Below are 20,161 nucleotides of genomic sequence, written 5' to 3'. Positions count from 1 at the left end.
AGGAAATATTAACAACATAGAAATAACAGGAGACAATATTGTTACATGATACTTTTGTTATATACTGATAAACATCTACACACAAACATGTATGTGTACGTAGGGTCAAGATATAAAATGTATTTTATTTATTTTTACTGTGGGTTACAGTAAAAAGATATGGAAAGCCCTGGTTCTAGAGAAACTGGTTTACATGCTCAGAAATGTTTAGTGTCATTTTTCCCCAGTTTTTGGCTATTTCAACATGGATGTTCATCTATAGGATGGATAAACATTGTGTTTATAGAAGGTGTAGCCACTGTGAAAATTAATGAACTAGAGCAATATTTATACACTTATATTAGTTATATCAACATGGATAAACCTCAACACTGGAGTGGAAAAAAAGCAAGTTGCAGAATCTGCACTACATGATGCCATTTATATGAAGTTCAAAAAGACAAAACAATACTACATATTGGTAAAAAATTGATACACACATAATAAGAGTATAAAGAAATGCATGAGAACAATAAACACCAAATTCAGACTAATGGTTGCCTCTGGAGAGGGAGGTAAGGAGGGGTCACGGGGACTTCAACTTCACTGGCAAAATTTCTTAAGCTGGGTAGTGGGGACACAGATGTATGTTATTATTTGTACCTTTATGTATATCTTAAATATTTCATAATAAAAATTGTTCTCTGTCTCAAGCAGAAGGAATAAAAGCTCTTTATGACGTTCCAGATGATATTAGTGGAAATGAGTAAGATCTGAAGCTGATTCCTTTTAGATGCCCTCAGTACTTTTTGGATATGTCACCATAAGCAACAACAAAAAATAAATTTGATAAATTGGGCTTCAACAAAATTAATTTTGTGCTTCAAAGGATACCATCAAGAAAGTAAAATGACAGCCTGTGGAATTGGGACAAAATATTTGTAAATCCTATATCTGATAAGAGACTTGCATCTAGAATATATAAAAGCTCTTTCAATTCAATAATAAAAGACAAAAAGCCCAATTAAAAAAATCTGAATAGACGTGTCTCCAAGGAAGATATACAGCTGGTCAATAACACATGAGAAGATGCTCAACATCGTTAGTCATCAGGGAAATGCAAATCCAAACCACAATGAGATATCACTTCACACCTACTGGGATAACTAGAATCAAAAAGTCAAATAACAGCCACTGTTGGTAAGAAAGTAGAGAAATCAGAAGCTTCAGACATTGCTGATGGGAATGGTCCAGCCGCTTCAGAAAACAATTTGTTTCTCAAATGGTTAAACATAGAGTTTCCATGTGACTCAGCCATTCTATCCCTAGGTATACACCCAAAAGAAATGAAAACATATGTCCACAGAAAAACTTGTACACAAATGTTTATAGCAGCATTATTCATAATACCAAAAGGAGGCAACAGCCCAGATGTCTATCAGCTGATGACGCTTTATGCTACAGCATGGATGAACCTTGAAAACATAGGAAAAAAGCCAGTTACAAAAGACCCCACCACATATTCTTTCGTTTATAGAAAATGTCCAGAATAAACAAATCTATAGGAACAAAGAATAATGATTGCCAGGGGCTGGGGGGAGATGAAAGGAGGGAGTGATTGCTAATGGGTAAGAGGTTTCTTCTTGGGGGAGTGAAGAAAATATTCTGAAATTCCATAGTGGTGATGGCGCAGCACTCTGAATTACACATTTTAAAAGGGTGAATTTTATGGTATGTGAATTACATCTAACTAAAGCTGTTACTAAAAAAAATTCCCAATTACCTGAGGGTACCATGCTTTAAGCTGCTAAGACCTTGGCATGAATGGGTGCAGGCACACTGCAGAAAATGGATTTAGATAGTTGGGGCATAATGAGGAAGTTTCAACCCAGCTTTGAAAAGGGACTCAGGAGACCAACATGACAGTAATTGAAGCCAGGCATGACCAACTTTCTCACTGGGTGTGGCCTGCCCTGACCCTGAGATGCAATTTTAGGAGGGGATCTACCCTCTGTGGAGAGAGGTGTGGCTTGCTGAGGGTGAAGATTTTTCAGAAAGAAACCAGCCCTTCCCCACTGAAATGTAAGTGATTGCCCTCAAGGCAAGGTCAGGACCATTTCCTGTGAGCTCCTGGGACCTGCCCCTGGTTTTTGCCCAGAAAGTTTACAGCCACCCTGAGAGACCATTCCTGATAGCTGACATCCTGCTAGAGTGGCCCTGACTGCACCGTTTGGGCAGTGAGTCACGTGGGGTTAGAGTGGGGGCAGCGTCTCGCTAGCTACGCCCCTGCTGCCTGGGAGATCCTGCTTTAACTACTCACACCCGCTCTCTCGGTTGCCAGACCCGGAGAGTCGGTGTCACTGTTGAGAGTTTGTGGTGTCCTTCAGGGGTGCTGAGGCAGAAAACACGTTAGGACCTTAGTTTTATGCAGTGCTGGGTAGTACCTCTCCTCTTTCATCCAGTTGGTAATTTTCCACTTCCCAAAGTAGACGGCTGGATTCTACTGATTAGCTCTTTGGGCTCTTGGCAGAGTACATTCGTTTGTTGTGACATTAAAACTGTATACCATTAGAAATGTGAACCTTTCACTCAGCGGTGAAATATGCAAAACCTTCAGCACAGGCACCAACCAATCAGAATTAGCACTGGAAGTAGGGCTGGCACAACCTCCTGTGGCAGGTATGGGATTTACCCTCTCATTGCTAGACTGCAGATCCTGGGGAGCGACCAGGGCGGTGGGAAGGGCACTCCAGGCAGCTCCGGGAAGGGGCTCTTTGCCAACTGCGATTGAAATGTGGCATTATTTTAACAACTGATAGAACCAAAGTAATGTATACTGTCAGAGAGTCAGTCTTGCATTCACCTAACCTGTCTGTGCCTCTAGTTCCTAACTCATAAAATGGGGATGAGAGTACCCGCTTTATGGGATTGTCATAAGGAGTAAATGAATGGGGGCCATCAGTCGACGCCATCAGTCTCGCCAGCTTTGCACCAGTCAACATTGTTTGGCTAGCTCAGCCGGGAAGCGTGTAGACCAAATTAAACTTGTCTGTAGGCTACTAACAGTCTTACAGCAGCAAAGTTAAACCCCCACAGCATTTTTTTCAGAAGTGAAATACTTCAGAGAAAGCAATCAACAGTTTGTTTATGTGATAACTGGCATGGGGTGGTGAAAAATAAAATGTCCCAAGGTCTGCCTTAACTGCTAACAAGCTGTGTGACCTACCAAGGTCATCCTCCTCTCTGGATCTCAACTTCTTCATTTCTGAAGGGCCTGCCACTTGCAGGCCTACCACTGTGGTGGCGTGGGGCAATCAAATAAGGTAATAGAATAGTATAGGATGATTCAAAGCACTTTAGAAGTTTGAGACCCAACTGACTGTGGAAGCAAGGCTGTAATGGAAGTTAACACATTGGGCCAGACAAGTGGGGGACTGTGGCACACTGGAGAGCGCATATGCTTTGTCCAAAGGGGAGAGCTGTGACTTGTCATGAGAGAATACAGTCTTGATGTTGCCAGATCTGTGGATTTTTCAAGAAAAGACATCTGGATTTTAAAAACGTATATGTGAAATTTCTGATTTGTAGACACTCTTGTGTGGCCATGGTCGGACCTCCTGAGTATACAGCTTGAATAGAACTGTTGGTACAGGAGCACTCCCTTCAGTCCTTCAGGAATGGGATAAAAAGCGACGAGCCCGGGGTGGCCCAGTGAACTGACCCTTATTTTGTAGAGGCTGCTGAGACTACCAAGCTCCAGGTGCATCTCTGTTGTAAGGGACAGAGGATGCCTCAGGGAGCTGCGATCACTTCCCATCCTTGGTCTCGTGTGTTGCCTGAGTACATCTCTCTGGTTGGCTAGACAGTCAACTGAAGAGAATAGAGGCCAATTTCGTGTCATCAGTCTCACCAGCCCTGTAACCTAAATCAATCCTATTTGATCTAGCTCAGCCAGGGACTGTGTGGGCCAAATAAAACTTGTCTGCAGGCCTGATTTAGCCTGCAGGCTGCCAGTTTGCTGCCTGTGTACGATGCAGATTTCACTGGTTCAGCAAATACTAAATACTTGCTATGTGCTAGGCACTGGGCCAGACTCCAGGGACATAAAGGTGACTGGAAGTCAGTCTTCCCCCTCAAGTAACTTTGGTGTAACAAACCATTGTCACAAAGCCTGACAAGTGCTGAGACAGAGCTCAATGCAGTGGGAACAAAAAGAAGGCTCCCTGAACCAGCTTTGGGGTGGAGTGAGCAAATGGAGGAAGAGCTCCTGCAGAAGGTGATGGTGAGCTAAGTTTGCAGGATGGGTAGGAACTATGAGGTCAGAGGAGGTAGAAGGTGGAGGGTGTGGGTGGGTGCTGTTCCGAAGCTCAGGCAAAGCATGGAAGTGAGAAAGAAAGCATGGCTCATAGAGGAACTGCATTTTGGGGGAAAGGGGGTGAATGGTGGGGAGTAAGCTGGAGATATAGTTGGGAGCCATGAGGCAAAGGGCCTTGAATGCCTCACTAACATCTCACAGATGCTCTAGCTGTTGGTCTCCACTAATAGAACATGTATATTACTCTCTAAAAGCCTGCACTTTGAGGCGGAAAATGAACTTCTAAACACATACGTGCAGTGGAGGTGTACCTCTGGAATGACGGAAACACTAAAGTATTGTATGGAGGGGAGGAATAAGAGCACCTCCTCCTGGCAGTAAAATGGGGAGTGAATTAGAGGAGAATGGAGTTGGAAGTGGGGAATATGATTAGGAAGCTTCTGCAGGAATTGAACAGATAAGAGAACAAGGCTGTATCAGGTGGTGGGAAGGAGAAAAGGGGGGAGAGGTCAGGATGAAAAAATCAATTTAAGAGATTGACTCTGGAGGACTTGGTTATGGAGTGTTGGGGGTACTCAGCATGTGAGTGAGGAAGGAGGAGTCAGGAAGAGAGGCTCCCAGGTTATTACATCCACTGAGTAGGAAATGCAGAAAAGGGATCAGGTGTGGAGAATGTAGCAGAGGTTTTTGGGTGTCCCATGTCATAGACCTCTAAGACGAGGACAGGTTATTGCACTTTGTACTCTCTGCCTTAAGAAGGAGACGTAGCACTTGGTGGACCTCTTTGGCTTTGGGACACAATACATACCATATTTGGAAGTACCGTTCCCGCCCATTCATTGAGCGACTTAGAGCAAGGAAGGGCTCTGCAGCAAACCCAGGCTACAATGCAAGCTGCGTTGCTGCTTGGACCATTATGATACAGCAAATCCAGTGGTGCTAGAAGCATTCCTGGTGGATTAGAGTACAGTGTGGAGTCTCTGGCAAGCCCCAATAGGAGGGGTGTGTTATGGATCCTACAGGCTTTGGAGCAAGGCTATGCCTTCTGCAGCAGCGAGCTATTCACCATTTGTAAAGCAGCTCCCAGCTTGCTCTTGGGCCCTGACCATGCAACACCAAGTGACCAAAACATCAACTGCCCATCATGAGCTGGGTTTTGTACCATTCACATTATGAATCCAGGCAGGCCCAATGACAGTCCAGTCTAAGATGAAAGTCATACATCTAGGGCTGGGCAAAAGGCCAAGGGGCACAAGTAAGCTGCACAAATAGGCTAGCTGCACAGGCTTCTCCCTCAGACCTCCAAGGCAACCCCCCTGTTGTATAGATGACTCTCCCACAGTTCACACCAAGCATTTTCTTGTGACCAGCTGCTAGAGGAAGAAAGATCCCAGGCCTGGTTCAATGTGTTGGTGTTAGCCAAAAACAGGCTGCTGGTTTCACGAAAGCCCCAGTCAGGGTAGCCCTGAAGGACAGTGGTTAATGGAACCTCTCCCAGTGGGCAGAACTTCTAGAAGTATACCTGTCCATCAGTGTGGTCTAGAGGGAGAAGTCTGTATTCCATAAGGATATGTATTTTGAGCAGTGACAAAGGGCTTGGTTGGTCGGTCAGACCTGAAAGGAAAAAGAGAAGAGAGACAAGGAGGTCTGGGGAAGCGGCATGTGAGTGATCCTGTGGGAGTGGGCACAAAGCGTGTGGGTCTTTATTATGTTTCTGCTAATGCTTGTCAGAGAGCACCCAGCACAGAGGAGGTGCTGAACAGCATGATGCCCTGTGGAGGTCAGCCTTGACCTCAGCCATCCGGGGCTTGCACGACGAGCCCACGAATAGGGTAGCCATGGTGAGGCATGGAGGCTAGGCATGGGCCCAACAGTGTGAGCTCCCTCTCAAGGTGGCTCTGGTCACTGCCATTGCTGACTGGTCTGTCAGCACAGAGACAGGCCCTGAGTCCTTGACCAGCCAGCTACCTGATGACAGTTCATTACATTTGGCCCCTTCCACCTTGGAAAGAGCAGCGAATCCACCTTCCTGGGATTGATACCTATTCTAGCGTTCATCTGAGGGTTCACAAAGTACCTGATTTATTTACATACTGCCTCATAACATCACATCTGACTAAGAGGCGCATCTGACAGCAAAGGAAGTGTGACAACGGGTATGTGATCACAGAATCCACAGGTCTGGTATATACCAAATCGCTGGAAGCCGTGGACCTAACAGGATGATGGAATGGTTTGTAAAAAACTCAGCTAATGTTTTGGAGGCTGTCTTTTTTCATAACCAGTTGAGGAAGGAAATCATGATGCTGTGTACATCCTGAGCACCCAGATGCCAAGGATCTTATGGTGTCTTTGGAACTTCTCTATCAGTGGGCAAGGCTGTATTTTACAGATGGCGACAAGGTCATGAAGAAGAGATGTGAGGAGTTACGACAACTCACCAGGCTGCAGCCCATTCATTAGTGGATCCAGACTTAGGGCTTGAGAAGATTCTCTGCGTTTGCCCTGAGTCTCTGACATGTCAGCCCCGTGTAATAAACCTTGACTCTCCCTGACACCAGCAGGGATAGGTATAAGAGTTTGTCTCCCTTGTCGCTGAGCTGGATTTCCTGGTCACAAATGCCTCATTTAGAAGCCATAAAATGCAAGTCATTGTGCAGTAAGATAAATACCTCTAGAAAGAGCTAACTTGCTACCTTGTGGTTAAACTTGGAAAGTAGTTTGTACAGATTTCATGTCAGATAAGATTCAGCTTGGAAGGTGACCAACCCTCACTAATTACAACAGTGGAGAAAGGAACCATCTCTAAGATGAAGACATCTATTGACCCTGCACTGAAACACATTCACATCAATTAAAAACCTCATTTAGTTTATGCATAAAATTTTAATTTTGGTATAAAGTTACACATTAAAGTAGCAGTTTATTGGGGAAAATTGTGTTTTTTAACATTAAGAAATCTTTATTGCTAATTTTCAATGAAATTTTTAATGTTTTCCATAAAAACAACAACAACAACAAAAAACCTCAGCTATTGTCCCAGCTCAAGGATGACACTAGGGTTAGGTGCTGTCATCCAGAATAGAGCTGATCTATGGCACTGTGTCCCCAGTTGCTAGAATACACAGGTCCAGGAATCAAAGGTGGATGTAGAATTGGTCCCTCTCCCCATCACTCTCAGTGGTCCACTTGTACCAGGTGAGAGGATGTCTGGAACTCAGGAGATTCACTCAGGAATATGTCTAGAACTCAGGGCTTCCATGCCTGGTGACATCAGAAGAACAGGCCCTTGCAACAACTATGGCCTGACAAGGCCAAGTCCATTGAGGTCTCAGCCCTCTCAGGGATGTAGATCTGAGTCACCCCATCAGGCAAGCAACCTAGACCAGCTGACAATGAGGAAAATCTGGAATAGGTAGCGGAGAAGGAAGACCATGATCAGCAGTGTCAGCCTCTAGACCTGCTGCAGCTGTGAGTTGGGTTGTAACTTGTCCCACTAACTCTCCTGTACAAAGCATTTTCATTGGAACAATTATGGCTGGCCACTACCTTGAGGCCTCAGTGACTGAATAGACTTAATGTGGGGGCATAAGTGGATCCGAGTGGTGCAGAGGGCAGATTGAATAGACTATTTGGGGTGCCCTGCCTTGCATCCCCTTCATCAGTCTCTGATTTTAGCTGCAGCCGTGATAGTTCTTTGTGAGCTTAGACTCATGCTGACAGCACCCCGAATTTAAGCACATGTGTGCACCATTCTGATATCTATTCTAGAGCCTTCTTCAAAGCCACAGGGGTCTGTTTGGCTTGCATAGCACAAACACAGGCCAGAAGTTGGGGGAGCTAATGGCCCTGGAACAACCCTCTGTCATGGAGGATGGGAGCCAGTGGGTGGATGCTCCTGCCTCACCTGCCCTAGCTGGGGGATAAATGCCCAGCCTCACATTTTTTGCGGTGGTGGTTAGACAATTCTGGGAGGCATTCTGCATGCTTCTTAGGAGAGCCCAGTGGAACTGAGCCCCCACTGCTCACAGCAGTGACTTTGATGTTGGACCTTCGATACTGGCTTTTCCTCCTTTGCTCTCCCTCCTCCATTCCTCCCTCCTGTTTCATGAGACCACCTCCTAATTAAACTGCCTGCACCTGAGTGCTTGTCTCAGGCTCTGCTTCTGGGAGAATCTAAACTAAGACAGGGAGGAAGAGGCTGAGTTCACTCTGAACTTGACATGCTGTAGAGACATCCAGTGGAAATAGGCATCAGGCAGCGGCCATATGACTTTTGGAGGTGTAGACTTACATATTAGCGTAAGGTGGCAGATAAAAACCACAGCCACCCCTCCCCTCCTCCAAAAAAAAAAAAAAAAAAAAAAGAGGCCAGTGGAAGAAAGGCACCCTTCTAGGGCAGTGGTTCTCATCCAGGGGCCATTTGACAACGCCTGAGGTCATTTTTAGTTGTCTGCAATGTCGAGGTCGGGGATGGGAGATCGATGCTACTACTGGCATCTAGTGAGTAGAGGTCAGGGATGCTGCTAAACATCCTGCAATGCATAGGTCAGATCTCCATAACAAAGAATTGTCCAACCCCAAATGTCAATAGTGCTGAGGTTAAGAAACTGTTCTGAGAAGATTGCAAAGGAGCTGTGGTAGGAAGAAAACCAGGAGAGAGCAGTGCTGTGAAAGCCAGAGTTTCCTAGAGCCAGAAGGGCCAGCAGGTCAGTGCTACAGAGGGGCAGGAGAGAGAGGAACTGATAATCGTCCATTTAGTTTAGCAGCAAGGACATTTACTAATGTAGTTTCATCAGCAATATGGGGGCAGAAGTCAGTTTGGAGTCAGGAAAGGAGGACTGGAAGGCAGTTAGTGAAGACAAGGACAGACTCTTTCCAGGAGCTTTGAGATGAACAAAAAGGAAGGGGTGTTGGGATGAGCTACAAGGAGCTATAGAGTGGAGGAAGAGCTTAAGATATTGGAAAGACAAACACCCTGTAGATGCTGATGGTAAAGAACAAGTAGGGATTTGGAAAGGGCCATCTGCAGGGGAGAGGTAGTGGGGTAACAGGCTATGAATAACTACTTGTTGATTGATGATATACGGTCGTTTAGTGCATTGCGATTTGTATTGCTCTGCTCTCCCGAAGGAGTCTCCTTGGGGAATTCCCTGGCAGTCCAGTGGTTAGGACTCTGCGCTTCCACTGCAGGGGGCACAGGTTTGATCCCTGCTAGGGAACTAAGATCCCGTACGCTGCATGGTGCAGCCAAAAAAAAACAGTCTCCTTGGGGAGTTTGTCTGTTTCCTTGCCTGGTAGTTTTCAGAGGTGAGCACAAGGCTATTGAGGATACTCAGGTCCCCCCAGGATGTCAGCTGAGCCCGTCCTCTGTGGAATGCCTGGGAAATCCCAAGTTCCCTTCAAGATGTTTACGGACTTGGGTTTTAGGTTTTGGGGGTCACCTCTGTCTCTTGGTTCCTGTGTCTGTACGTGCACGCCCTGTTCTGCTGTGGATTTAAGCTTGAACATGAACTCCTTCTCTCATTCTGCAGAAATCACCCCACACCAAGCATTTGGGCGTGTGGCTGCGTCTGGGTTCTTGCGGTGCCCACACCTGTGCCATTTGGTAAACGCCTTACTCCTCCTCTTGCCTTCCCTGCTCCTCATCTGTCTCCTGCAAATTGCCCTCATCTCCAAATCCTTCTCCGCCCGTATACTCAGCCTTCCTGAGCTCCCAAACAGGCGTAGCCCAAATCATCCTGGTGCACAGTAGACAAGAATGCTTCTCTTAGGCAGATTCATCCTCCAGCAGAAAATGGTTATGGCTTAAAACTGTGAAAATGTGCTTTCTGTAAGACTGCAAATTCAGTCTTAGAGCGTTTGGGGACCTCTAAGATTTATGCCCAAACCCACGACAGTGACTCACTCTAAACCAGGAAAGCCCCATGCTTCAAGACTATTGTGTCACCTTGTAAGGTATCAGCTCCTCCAGCGACAGTGCAGGGAGAAGCTGGGAGCAAAGCTAGAGGCGAAGAAGAGGCCCGGCTGGGAAAAGGGCCCAATTACCTCGACTTCCTCCTCTGTCTCCAGGTGTGCTGGCCTAGAATTCAGCAGGCCCAGCTTCTGGAACTTGTTCCTCTTCAGCCTCGTGATCTCAAGCCCCGGTGTTCTCGTCTGTAAAGTGAGGATAATAAGGGAGGAACAAAGACTTGATGAAATAGGATCTATGAATACCTGCCTCATAGTAGCTACTTAATATGTTCTAGATGCCACGTCTCCCTCTGCTTTTGCAACCCATTTCTTGCCTGGGTGCTCAGAATTATTAGCTAAGTGTTTGGTGACCCTAGACAACTTCCTTCTTCAGTACTGGCCGATCAGTCAGCACGTGGGAGTGGAGCACCGCACCTCACCAGTGTCTCGGGTGGGACGCAAGGTCCCAGCGTGCCCCCAAGAGCTTCCGCTCTCCCTGGGGAGATGAGAGCAGTCAGAGCACAGGGAAGACACTGTGGAACTGATAACATTTCATTACAATTTTTATTGAAAATTTTTTTTTGTATTTTGAACTCCCATGAGGCAATTGGCGCTGCTTTCCACACCTACTCACCAAGTCAGGGCCAGGCCACCCCCAAGCTCACGGCGGTGGAGGCTCCTGGTGCAATACTGGCAGTGCCCAGCAGGGGCCGGCCTAGCTCTTCTCGGGCTGAGAGCCGCAGATGGAGATTTGATGGAGACTCTGCCTCTAAGAAAGGGATTTGCAGACTTTTTGGACCATGATCCACAGTAAGACATGCATTTTACCTCACGACCCAGTATAGGTCTGCGCGCACGTGTATTTTGCTAAACAATACTTACTCTTACTACCTGGGTGCATTCTGATCTAGTTTGTTCAGTTCTGTCCTGGATTAGATCATTTGAAAAATACCGCTGACACCTACCAATAGATGGAGACCTATACTCCGAAACTCACTGGGAATCTAAGATGGGGGAGTGGGGACAGCGGGGGGTGGGGAGATTAGGGGTCACCTAGGAAAGGACCCCTCGGTACAGCCGTTGAAAGTGTGGGCCTGGGGCTGCCACGTGTGATCCCAGCTCTGCCCTTTTCTCCATCTGTGGCCTGAATGACTTACTCCACCCCTCTGTGCTCAGTAAAAGACAGCACTGGTTATAATAACAGCTCCTTTCCCACTCAGAAGCAAGGATGGCTGCAGAGTGCCAGTCAAAGCTTGCCCGGTGTGTCGTGGGTTCATTGATTTAACAAGTGTTGACACCTGTCACTGAAGATAATGGAGTAGAAAGCTCCTGGCCTGGCCAAGGTGGCCAAGAAGCGCACAGACGATGACAACAGATGCGATGGGTGCAGAGGTGGTGATGATCACTGAGCACTCTGGGAACACATGGGTATCTGGAGGACTCCTTAGCTTAGGGCCTCTCCAAGCATGATCCCGGGGCAGCAGCAGAGCTCAGGAACTTGTTAGAAATGCACGCTCTCAGGTCTTAACCCAGGTACATGGAATCAGGAACTGGGGGCGGGCCTGGCTGTCTGTTTAATAAGCCCTCCTGCCAATGCTGATGCATATCCGAGATGCAATCCGAGAGCGACTGCCGCACCTTAGAGTCATCTTGGGGGCACCCAGAACCAATCTGATCACATCTGGGAGTGGGAGTCAGGCATCAGTAGTTTGAAAAAAGATTCCCAGGTGATTCCAATGTGTAGCAAAGTAGGGCAACCACTGCCCCCAGCCAAACCTATGGGGTGGGGCATCTGAGAAAGCTTCCTGGAGGAGGTGCCATGTAGGCAGAAGCCTTAAATGCATTGGGGGCTTGTGTGTAAACTTGGGATGGAGGGCTGATGGGGGTTCCTGGTGCCCATAGAAGTTTCCAAAGGGACCGTAATCTAGTTTGAAGAAGCTGGGCTCTGGAGACAAGCCATCTGGGTGTGAATCACACTGCACACTTACTGGCTAGTGTGACCTCAGGCAAGTCATCCCAACAGTAAGAAGTGAGGTTTCTTGTATGTGCTTAATCCTCACAGCGACCCCATATCTTGGGAGCTTAGTGTGACAAGACGTGACACTGGAGAGATGGGGGAACAAAGCCGCAGAAGGCGTTATCACCGTGCTCTTGACCTGAAGGCCCTGGGAAGCCACTGGAGAGTGTCAGTGCAGGGGAGGCGTGTGGAGATGTGTGGGGAGAATGTGCTAGAGAACAATATGCCTGGAGGAGAGTAGTCAAGGAGGGGGCCCGTCGCCACCACACAGGTCATATGTGACGGTGGCCCGCCTGCCAGAGGGATGATAGAAGACCTGTCAAGATGGTGAAATAGGCAGGACTTGGAGTTGAGGAAATGGCCCATTTCTGGGCTCGACGAACTGGGTGGTCTGTGTCCAGAGTTGGGGAACCCCCTACACCTAGCCCTACCAGTAGGTTTCCTCTTTGTTCTGTAGACGGAGGGCTGGAGATAGGCATGGTCAGAGCGGGCTTTTGACACCGTGGCACCCCGCCTCTGCACCCCACCACACACATACTTCCTGATAACGGTTTGGGCATCTTAGAGTCATTCCTTGGCTGAAGGCCGTGAAGGCCCGTCCAGGCGGGTTGACTTCTTGTCTCTGAATGTGTCATGCATGTTCCCACCCCCAGGCCTTGGCCCATGCCTCCCTCTCCTCCCTATCAGAATCCTGCCTTCAGTCCATCCTCCTCCACAGACACACTCCAGGGCTTGTGTCCTTGAAGCCCTCCTAAGCACAGTGACTGTCCTGCAAAGGACAGCGTCCCAGATGTGCCACTCAGTCCTGTTGTCAGGCCTGCACCTGTGGCACCTGGAACAGAAGCACCTGGAGTCTGAGGAGGGTCTGCACGCCTCTGCCTGTCCCACCAAGACTGGCCCAGTGTTTTGCTGAGCAGATGTGCGGGTAAGGCCCCCTGATTGGGTTGGGAGGAAAACACAGGATTCAATTACTGGCCAGGAAGGCCTTGTTGAGAATTAGATTATCAGAATTGTCAGCTGAGGCCTCAGGCCCTTAGAGGCTCAGTGGGAGAGAACAGAAGGTGGAAACTTGAGAGTGTCATCCTCCTAGGGTCTTAGGGGGCTGGGCACATCCCTCTGGTTTCTGTGATGTGGTCCCTTCTTCATCCTGAAGTGAGAGGTGGAGACAGCTGGGCCCTTGGTGCCTCCCTGCCCAGCCCCCTCCAAGGCAGCTTCTCCCAGCGGCTGGCCATGGAGGTGACGGATGCTGCCAGCTCCCAGCAAGAGACAGAACCAGGGGCAGTGTTCAAGAAAGACCAGTTAGCTGCTAAGGACCCACTGACTGTGCCTAAGGCCATGTTAGGTGCTGCCCAGGAGGTGCCAGAAATATTAAGGCCAAAGTTCCAGAAAACAATAAGAGAATGGTACAACGTGAAGGACTAAATTGTGTAACACAGGTGCTAATACCTGGGGGATAGGAAGTGAGAGCTCAGACTTTGGACCCAGACAAACCTGAGCTTGTTCACCAGCTAAGGGACACTGAGCAACACAGGAACCTAAACTTCTCTAAATCTCAGTTTCCTCATCTGCTAAATGGGGGTGATAATAGCACCTGTTATTCAGGTGATTAAAAGTTTATATATATTCAAAAGTATGATACAGTGATTAATTGATACACATGATAAAGGATGTAAAGTCTTTTAGCCAAGTGTATGGCACGGAACAAGCTCTAATAAGTGGTAGCTATTGCTATTGCTGCTGCTTCCTTCTGGTTATGAGTCATTACAGGAGTTCAGGAAAGGGTGAAGCCACTGAATGATCCTGATTGGCCTGAAGAGACAGGACTTGTAGGATGGGTTAGAGAAGAGAAGAAGGACTAACCAGCCAGAGGGAGCAAAATGTCCTGATTTTCAAAAGGAGAATAATATGGTTCCTGGGACATAAGCTTAATGTCACTCAACAGCATTCTAGAATTATTAAACAGATGGTCTGGGAGCACTTTACAGAGAACCATACTCATTCCAGAATTAATTCATTAAATCATGTCAAACCCAAATCCCCATTACCAAAGGATTTTTTTTCAATCATTCAACATATTTATTGTTAGCATGTTAGGAAAAGCAAAGGTTATCTTGGCAAGCACTGAGCGAAGCTTCCCTTGCTGTCCGTGTGGACATGAGAGAGGCATGTGAGCAAGGTGAAGCAGAGTGAGGTGAGGTCTGTAACAGTATGAACAGTTTTGCCCCAAGAGCTGGACCAGTGGATGGCTGTCAACCTGGAGCTCTGTCCCTGGCAGCAGCCACGGGACTCTGGTCCAGCCACTGAACAGCCAGCGGAACACGTGGTGGGAGGGAGGACACAGTAGAGTCATTGTGACACTTCAGGATTCAGCTAATTAGGAGCAAAAAATAATAACAGAACAGCAGAGAAATCACATTTTATGTTAAATGTTTTTTTCCAGTGAGATAAGCTCATGGTAGAGAATCTGGAAATTATAGAAGATCAGGAAGATGTACCTAAAAGATACCTGTAATTTTCCCTGAATGGCATAGTTTAATAGTATGACTGAGAAGAATGATGGTGAGAATGGGAATTCAGGGGATACCTAAGATGAAGGGAGTTCAGGATTGTTGAACCTAGAAAAGGGTTCATGCTGTATCAGTCTTTGAAGAGTGGACAGGCTAACAGGAGGAACGTGTAGGCTCTCCTGTAGTGTTCCAGAGAGCAGAACTAGAACACAGAGCCTCCCAGAGGCCCGTCTCTGCTCACCAGGAATGAAAGCACTGTCGAAGAAGCGCCCCCCAGTGGACAGGCTGCCTTGGGAGGGAGAGGTTCCCACTCATCAGGGGTATTTAAATGCAGAAGCTGGTTCTTAGGCACTCTCTTCTCTGCATGTTAACGAAGACCCCTTGCCCTGCTCTGGTCCCTTTCACCTCTCAGATTTGTGTATCTATAGGTGAAGACATGGAGGCAGAAGGCAATGTGTTATCACCGAGAGAAGAGAGCGTGTTGCAAAATGCTGTGCTCTCCACTTCGCTGAAAGCGGAAAGTTAAGCGTGTGTTCGTTGAAAAGAGATGGCAAGAAAATGAACATTAATGTTTGTACTGTGCTTTGGTTCGTTTTGGTTTTCCCAACTTTTCTACAATCGACCTGTTTAAAATACAGTCGACGTCATGTTAAAGTAAAGTAAATGTGTCTCTTACATGTGTGAGGCTACTTTTTCTTAATTTTTTGGCCGCACCGTGCAGCATGTGAGATCTTAGTTCCCCAACCAGCGATCAAACCTGTACCCCTCATTTTGGTAGCACGGAGTCGTAACCGTTGGACTGCCAGGGAATTCCGAGGCTACTTTCTTTGCTGAAACAGTAAACTAGGGAGGGGGTAAGAGGGAAGAGTCTAGATAAATATTTAGGGCGGGGTTGATTGTAGAAGGCCTTGAAAGTCAGGTAGACTGTTTAGGTTTGATGGTCACTACAATGGCAATGACAAGGTCAGCAAATGACTATTTGCTGGGCCAAACTAGGACTGATAATTGGACAGATAACAGCCTATTTGTGGGGATGAGAGGACAGAATACAGTATCTGAAACTGCAAAACTCACAGAAAAGCATTATCACAGTAGGAAGCCTTATGGAGTCCTTAAGGGAGTGATACTCATTTGCTGATTCATTCATTCAGTCGAGTATCATTTATTAAGCCCTATCTGTATGCCAGACACTGTGCTATGTGCCTGATGCAATTAGGTCCTTTGAGAGCTGAGTGCAGGACACACTAGAAGATAACGTGGGGATAAAATGTCCTATTAGATGGTCCCTGCAAATCTAGGTGAGATGTTCTGAGTCTCAGGAGTTGGGGTGGTGAGAATCGAAATTCTAGTGATACTTAGAGGTAGTCTTTGCTTGCCTTGCAGTTGCACTAAGGGTCCTTTTCAGCACTTTGACCAGGGTGGAGTGCACAGCAGGCACTCAACAAACATGTGGCAAGTAAATCAGAATGTGGTGGAAGAAGGGCTTGCAGTCACTTCATGTATACAGTCATCCCTCTGTATCCGTGGGGATGCTCAAATCTCTTACATAAAATGGTGTAGTAATTGCATATAACCTACAAACATCCTCCCATATATTTTAAATCATCTCCAGATCACTTATAATACCTAATACAATTTAAATGCTATGTAAATAGTTGTAAATAAAATATATTTAAATAGTTGCTGGGTGTGTGGCAAATTCAAGTTTTGCTTTTTGGAACTTTCTGGAAATTTTTTTCAAATATTTTGATCAGCAGTTGGTTGAATTTGAGGATGTGGAGCCTGAGAATATGGAGGACTGACTGTCGTTAGCTCATTGCTGGTCTTGCTGGTGTAGAAATGGCTACTGGGAACATTCCTGTGGCTCACTGTGAAAGGTGCAGGGCCAGAGATTGTATCACACTAAGTGTGTCCCCCTGAGGCTGGGCTGTGAACACGTGGGCACTGTAGGAGAATAAACTTTGAAATGATGAAGCCGGAAGCTAGTCTGGGGAACATTCTTCTGATCTTCAAATGCATAAAATCAAAAACTTTTGTTCTTATCAATTCCTATTCATAATGGAAGTGCAATCCTAGAATTGATAAAGATTCTCTCCTTGACCAAACCCTAGTCAGGCTCCTCTGAATTCCCTTATCAACTGGGCCCTCACTATTGGGCTTCTGTGTTTGTCTCTGCATTGCCCAGTTTTAACAAGAATCCTACTACATCAGTCAGTTTAGCCAGAATCCGCCCCTCCTTATCTGATCACCCTCGTCCTCCAGCATCCCCCACTGATGTCTGATCACCCTGTCCTGCCTTCTGCAAGAAACCCCTCCCCCTGATGCTTCCACTTAGTAATTTTCCATCCACTGACCAACACCCTGTTCCTTGGCTATAAATCCCACTTTCCTTGCTGTATTCAGAGTTGAGCCTGATCTCTCTCCCTTCTACAAACCCCATTGTAGTAGCCAGCCCCCCTTGAATAAAGTCTTCCTGACCATCTTTAACAAGTTTCAGGAATAATGATTTTTTTTAACATAATACACACTCTTTTTCAAAATAGGAATCACATGAAATAGAATTTATCAGATTTTTAGTGTTTAATTTTTTGGCTGATTTGAACAAGAAAACTTGAAATGCCCTGAATTCCTATAGTTTACATACAAAAGAAACTGATAGAGGTTTTCCCCAAATTTAGCAACAATCCCAAACATTTACATGCCAATACCCATAATAATTTGTGAATGTGAACATTTTCTAAACTATCCATAATCAAAATACAAGTTTGGATCAGCCACGTTAGAGGAAAGACTAGGCTATCTTTCCATTTTCTCTGTGGAGAACAAAACAGTTACAGAATTGTCTCAGGAAGAGGTATTCAAAGAGTATACAGCCAAAAAAAGATAGAAATACAGTAGAGGGACTTTCCTGGTGGTCCAGTGGTTAAGACTCTTCGCTCCCAATACAGGGGGCCCGGGTTCGATCCCTGGTCAGGGAACTAGATCCTGCATACATGCTGCAACTAAAGATCCCGTGTGCCGCAACTAAGACCCAGCGCAGCCAAATAAATTAAAAAAAAAAAAAAAAAGAAGTACAATAGAGGTAGATTGGGCTGGAAATTAATTAAAATGTTATGTTATTTTTCTGGATTTTGTGATGTTTGTGGTACTTCTTGGCTTTTTTCCCCTTTTTCTTTTTTGGCTGCACCGTGTGGCATGCAGGATCTTAGTTCCCCAACCAGGGATCGAACCCATGTCCCCTGCAGTGGAAGCACGGAGTCTTAACCACTGGACCGCCAGGGAAGTCCCCTCTTGGCTTTTTTTTTTTTTTTTTTTTTCCGGTACACGGGCCTCTCACTGCTGTGGCCTCTCCCGTTGAGGAGCACAGGCTCTGGACGTGCAGGCCTAGTGGCCATAGCTCACGGGCCCAGCTGCTCCGTGGCATGTGAGATCTTCCCAGACTGGGGCACGAACCCGCGTCCCCTGCATCGGCAGACGGACCCTCAACCACTGTGCCACCAGGGAAGCCCCGGCTTTTTAATATTTGTAATTTAGTATGCTTTTTGCCTCATTCTAGATAAATTTTCAGGTTTGTACTCATTTTAATTGTGTTTTTGTTATTTTGTATTCTTTTTCTTACAGAGCCCCCCCTTCAACCAAAACAAACGTACAAACAAACAAAATAACCACCCTGTGTAAGCTTCAGGCCCCTCTGTCCCTGCCCCACAGATGCATGACTTTGTGACTCTCGTTGGGCCTCCGTGTCTTTCCTCCCAGTAAGGGCTGTTGCCCTGAGCTTCCACCAGACGCTCTTCCAGGGAGAATTAAGAGATGAGCCAGATAATCCGGCTGTCAGGCCTCACGCCTGCACAGGCAAAGCACATGACATCCAGTATTTCATCTGATCCTTACTGCAAACCGTTCGGAATAAAACCCAATTTTTAATTACGGAAACGTTCACATTTACGCACAAGTAGGTGGACTAACTCCAGTCCATGCTATGGGCTGGGCTTGGTGAGGTGAGGGGAGTGCTGGGCTAGGCATGGGGGCCAGAAGTTAAATCTCTGCAGGCTGAATCCTCTATCTCTGCACCCCCTGCCCCATGCTTCTCGGCGCTGGGTGTGTGTGATTATGTGGTCACACCTGCACACTTCTGCCCGGCTTGGAAATGGGCAGAACCTCTGGTCCATGGGAAAGGTGCGAGAGGCCGCAGCAGCCTTGGGGCTCCTTCAAAACATGAGATGGGATTGAGGCTGCTTCTCCCAGGGGCCTGATGGGCACAGGTCCCCGGGTGGCAGGCCTGGGGACCAGCAGGGAAAGCACTGGAATCAATGGGGGAGCTTTTGCCACTTATGTGCTGTGCACCTCACGCAAGCCTATCCTGATACAAGCCGGAGAAGGGAGAGGACAGGGACATTTTGGAAAAGTTCTCAGGCAAATCTGATACCCACCCACTTTCCGCATGAGAACCATGGCCTGAGCGGCTCATGGGAGTAAATGGGAGCCTCTGGGGGGGGGGGGCAGACCTGCTCACCACTGAATGGAGCCACCCGCCCCTAGAGGAGCATGGAGTAGAGCTGAAAGCCAGGCCACCTGGGGTGAACGGCTGACCCACCTCCTCGCAAGCCATTTGACCCTGGCAAGTCGCTTGACCTTGGAATCTGCCTACTTATCTAAACAATGGAAGCAATCGAAGCACCTTACCTTAAATGTGATAATGCACATAATGCACTTAGCACCTAAAGAATTAGACACGAACCGCTCAAAAATGTTAGCCACGCTAACGTAAATTTCCTTCGTTGACATCAGCCACAGGTGAAGAGAAAGGTGTAAGTGGCGGGCTTTCCTCGCTCCTTCATATTGAGGAGGCAGGAGGCAAGATGAAGGCCAGAGGCCAGAGGCTCATCCTGAAATCCAGTCCAGCTTGAATCTCCTTCCAGCTCTGCTGGGACCACCCTCTTTTGTCTGAAGCTGGGGAGACGGGTTTGGGGGAATGAGTCTCTGTGTCATCCATTCCCATCCCTTCTGTGGGCAGCTGGGGGCTGTCCCAGGAGTGGGGAGAGCCCACAGACAGTCTTCCCTTGTCAGCTGGAACAGGTGGGAAGACTGGAACCAGAGGAGGGACTTGGGCTGGGGGGTGAGGGGCGGTGGGAACGGTGAAGGAGGCAGTTCTTCACAGGCGTCCCCTTCTCCCCTTTTCCCTCTTGTCTGGCAGCCCTGACCCCCCAGGTGCTCAGGTCTGCACACTACCAAAGTGCCCGCTCAGGAGGAAAGGGGCTTAAACTCATTTCATGAAGGTGTCAAGGACCAGATGCAGTTCATCTAAGACCAGGCGATGCCTTGGAGTGATTTTCAAATGGCAGCAGAACCCTTTCTCCAAATGCTCTCACTCAAGTGCTCAGACTGGGGGGG

This window comes from Monodon monoceros, unplaced genomic scaffold (assembly GCF_005190385.1).
Source record: "Monodon monoceros isolate NGI ecotype Baffin Bay Population unplaced genomic scaffold, NGI_Narwhal_1 Super_Scaffold_1, whole genome shotgun sequence".
NCBI classification, from domain to species: Eukaryota; Metazoa; Chordata; class Mammalia; order Artiodactyla; family Monodontidae; genus Monodon; species Monodon monoceros.
The sequence above is the reverse complement of the archived record's forward strand: the minus strand, read 5'-3'. Positions refer to the sequence as shown.